The following is a 4,989-nucleotide window of genomic DNA, read 5'->3' as shown; positions in this document are numbered from 1 at the left end:
AGACATTATTCTGTTTTGGAGTCCAGACCTAGGAAGACTGGATATCTGGGGATTAGGGCTATGAATTTACTTACATAATTAATGGAAGACTCTCTTTTTGTCTACAGCGAGCTTGCATGTAGTCCTGTTAGGAAAAATTACTAATTCTAAGACTATATCTCCTAGTCCTTGGGAACACACATGCTAACTCTGAGTTTGGGAACATAACTTTTTTCCATTGATCCCAGAGTAAAATATCTTGCCTGACCTCAGAAAGTGTTGTAAAATTTATTACTTGCAGAAGTTCAAAAATGGTGCCAGTTACTCCTTTCTCAATATGGGCCGCATCAATCCCAAGCACTGAGTACTCATATCGCTAGTGAAAAATGGCAGCCTGGGAATGCAGTGCATTTATTTGGGATATAAGTGTAACATGGAGTCACCAACATCGCTTTCTGTAGTTTGTTGAGGTTTACAACATTTTAGTTCTAAATTCAGGGCGGGAGAGGTGGGAGGAAGTGTTATACCCCTGTGAAGTATGGTGCCAGATGACCTTTTTGCCTGAAATAGTATGATTTACAGCATGTTATTTTACAGAGAAAGTAATTTAGTGCTACCAGTAAGTTGTACAAGAAATCATATCGTTAAAGTTTGAATTGGAGTTTTGCAATTATTACTTTTCATCTCCTTAAAAGGATTATGTTCTTCACTCTTGGTGTTGGTGGGCTGAAGTAAAGTCATAAAACCAGTTACAAAATTTATATCTGACAAGTTTTTTCCATGTGGAAAAAAATGGGAGATAACTATACTCATGGTCTGGAAAAGCTGATGGAGGAAAGAAAGGAAAGTTACTGCCAAGCAGGCACATGCTGCTCAGATAAGAATGATCCCATGCCTCAGTTATAATGCCTGCTACTACAAACTCTTCAGACCACCCTCTTAGCTGATTTATGTGATTGAATATAGCTAGGAGTGGGCTTGAAAGACAGCTGAGTATCTCTAGGCAACTTCTGAGTATGTCAACAGAGCCCAGGCTAGGAGGCCCAAGTTTCCTCCTTCCCCGGAGGCCAGCTGTTTGCCAGAGACTTGTCTACCTGTTCCATCCCTCTTTCCACCCCAGCCTCCTACATACACACCTGCAAGCAGAGTAGGCAGCTATCACTGGGAGCTCAAGGACCTTGGTCCTTGCAGTGGTCTTGATGTGGAACTGCTCTTGGAGATGAAAGTCTTCATTGCACACTGGGAGAGGCCTGCCTGCCTTGCCTGTGTTCTCTGTTCTGTTCCCTTCACAGCCAGTCCTTTGTCCTTTCTCCAGTATAGGTACGGTAGGTGGCCATGGGGCCTTCCTCCTGCTGGCTTCCTGGAAGGGAAAAATTCCTTTGTTCTGTTTCTGCCATATGGAAACCAAGACTGTGGCTGGTTAGGGTGATGTGAGAGACCTGGACAGAGATGAGACCTTGCCTCTGTATGCTCTGCTTCTGTTCCTCCCAGTGGCAAATAGCTTTATGGCCTTTTTCTGAGGGGTGGGGATTTACTTAAGCCGTGTGCCAGAAAACCAATTTCAGCATCTGAATTCTGTAAACTGTATAATAGATGATGTGTTTCTGAGCCTGTGGTGAGGACAACTTTGTGGTCCTTGCAGGAGTGACTTGGAGGACAGTAAGAGGGGCACCCAGGAGCACATTCACTGTCAGGCAGGGCCTCCTTTGCTGGGAATGGAAATGGTGGAAGAGAGTTTTGTCATATTGGTGTAAGGCCTTTACCTTGAAGGCAGTGAGCTTTTTGGGGACCAACCCAGTTTCCCTGGAGCAGGAGGGAGAAATATACCTGAGAGTGTGGGAGAGGACTGTGGGCTCTGTGCAGGCATCTAGAAGACGGGGGCATGTAGAGCAACAGCCATCAGCGCCTGGTATTTGGCCTTGGCTAGACAACACTTTCATGGGAGCAACCCACAACAACTTTGTCAAACTCCCCCTTCCCCACCAGCACCCTGGAAATGCAGGTGACACCCCATGTTTTCTTCTGAAAAGTATTTTCCAGCTCTACTTTTGTATCAATCCAGTCCCTTGGGATCTTCTATTTCTATCTGCATGTCTGGTTCCCACTAATAAATAAGGGCTTCCACTTTGGTGGGCCTTCTTTTTAGTTTCTGATGGATGCACCATTCTTGGAAGAACCTGCCTGTGATGTTCTAGAGAGAATCTTGCGGGCATATTATAGGATCTGATCTTTTCACTAGTAAAGTGAAGGAAAAAAAATGTGCTATCACCAGTATGTCAATTTTATTTGTATTATAGCACCTCAGGCTTGCAATTAGATAGCTTGTGCTGAATGCAGTGAAGTTATAAAAACCTAAACATTTATTCAGTAGCTTTGATTTACCTACTTAATCATTTACTTGTTTGCAAGGATTATCTGTTCTGCATCCACCTGGAGCTTTTATTTTATTACACTTTGTGATCTAAAATTTGGCTAAAAGAAAAACCCTCAAGGTTGACAAGGACTGGGATTGACAGAACTGTGGCTCTTTGAAATCCCTGTTGTCCATTTAAATTTTAATGTTTCTATCATTTGTTCCTCAGTGTAAATTAACAGCCATGGCAGTGTGTTGGGTTTCTTTTCTGAAGTCAAGACTTTAAATTTAATTCAATAGCCTAGATTTACAGCTATTCTATATTTCACAAGGCAGAATCAATAATGTGACTGAAGTGAAGAAGATAAAAATTTATGGTATCTTGCAATTTAATGGTTGAAAAGATGCAATTGGAGAGATCATAAATTGTGAAGGAGTTTATGCTTCATTGCTCCTGATTCAGTGCTTGCTGTTAGAACTTGATTTGTGACTATTCACAAGGTGTGATTAATGGTGTGATCGATGCTTGCTTCAGTGCAGTAAAGCAGTTGTAATGCTCTTCATTAGAATAAATAAAATAAATTGACTGAAGCTTTATAAAAACTGTGTAACATTTAAAATCTAAAATGTCAATTTTTTTTTCCTGTTACAATTTAGGTTTCTTCAGGCAGTTTCCACCTACATCACATCAGTCATTGTCATTCTTTTTGGATATTATAGAAATCCATGTGGGTTTGGGTTAGCTTTATGCAAAGCTCAGTGAAGGGGAAAAAAAAAAAGATTTGAATAGGGCTGACTAGAGACTAAGATTTCTCATGGCTGTGTTTTGCCATCCTGGAAAAGTACATGTATTCTCCTTTAGCACATGCAAGTTTAAAGGAATCAAGGCAGAAAATGAATCTTCCATATACAGCTCTACTAAAACCAATAAAAATTAATAATGTTCATTGTTTTTAAACGGGATGGATGTATGATTGGCGCCCTAGCAGAGACAATGAAGATAAAGAGTCCTTTTTGAATGGTGTTTTTTTGGTTTAAGGATATTCGTTACATAATCCAAAGCTATCTCACAGTGTGCTCTAAAACAATCAGGGGAATACAAGAAAAATGCAACAGCCATGAAAGGCAGTAGAATGTAATGATTTTGATGTTGTCATTTAAAGAATTTGGCTCCAGGAGAGACAAACAAGAAATAGGGTGGAGGATGCCTTTTGCTATTTAAATCCCCTGCAGTATACGGATCATTTTTAAGTTTTAAAAATATAAACATGCTGTGTAAAACCTTGGGGGAAGAAATTGTACCGCGGAACTTAGGGAAAAAAATTCTACTGTGGCTTGAATGTACAGCTCTTTTGTTTACTTTTGTTTGCCTTATAGAGAGACAAGCCTGTAACTAGCCAGAAAAGTTTATCAGATTTCCACTGTGCTCCCTTGCTCTGATTTTATTTGGTGTCCTTTGTCACGGTGTGTGTAGAGATTTCAGGTTTGTGTTTGATTTGAAGAGGAACTATAGGTAAATCTAAAGGTACTAGACAACAAAGCACCATTTGAACAATAGCAGTGAACTAAATATTTCCTATAATTTTTGTATCTTAAAATATGCTGTAGCAACTCCAGTCATCAATGACAGTGCATTTTCTGATTGGAATTGCAAGGAGAATGAAAAATGTAAGGAAACTAAAAATGATTTTGAAACATATAGCTATGTCAAATTAATGCTTCTATTATTGCACACAGTATTTACAGACTAGCAGTTGTAACTTCACAAAAAAATTCTTAAAATAGATCATATCTTCTCTTTCAGCAGTCTGGCAGAAATTCAGATGTTAACTACAACACGTTCTGACAGTAAACACATGGTAAAATGTGTGAGACTATAATGTAAGTAGCTACGCTTTTATTTTATAGATGATTTTTTGCTCCCTCACTGTCAATTGAAAAGCCAATAATTCACATACACATGCGAGTTTCTGTGAGTCGTAAAAACTGGGCTGGGTAAGAGCAGACACAATGTAGCTGCAGCCACAGACCCCAGAGCATTGTAGCTGAAAGATCCCAAGAGTCACGGCTCCATAGTGTGCACAGAGGTGTAGTTACATGCTGCACTCATGGTTAGTTGACCACCTGAGTTTGCCTCTATCCAACAACTATGCAAAAATGTAGGCCCACAAGGAAATGTGAAGCTCTAGTTGTGCGTAACAAAACAGAAGGCTGACTCAACCCAAAACCCAGTTGTGTGGCAGAAAGAATACCCGTGTCCCCACTTGTTTGGTTTGATTGTGGGGTTTTTCTCTCCCAAAATTACTATCATAATTTAGGACGAAGCAATAGCGTGGAACCATTAGATCCTGCTGTTTCACTTTATCATTAACAAATGCATCATCATTCTTGTTTCATAGAAAAGAAGACTGAGGCATTGAACAATTTCTCCAATATCATATGCCAAATTTGCTGTAGTGCACTTTCCACCATCTCTTTAGACCTGTACCATATTCATAGAATCAGAATATGCTGAGTTGGAAGGGACCCATCAGAATAATCCAGTCCAACCCTGGCCCTGCACAGGATGTCCTAAGAATCATCATGTGCTTGAGAGGGCTTTTGCATTCCTCTTTTCAATATAGAAAGCTACACCCATTTATAGAGTGTGAGAAAGG

Source organism: Geospiza fortis, unplaced genomic scaffold, assembly GCF_000277835.1.
Source record: "Geospiza fortis unplaced genomic scaffold, GeoFor_1.0 scaffold112, whole genome shotgun sequence".
NCBI lineage: Eukaryota > Metazoa > Chordata > Aves > Passeriformes > Thraupidae > Geospiza > Geospiza fortis.
This window is presented reverse-complemented; position numbering follows the sequence as displayed.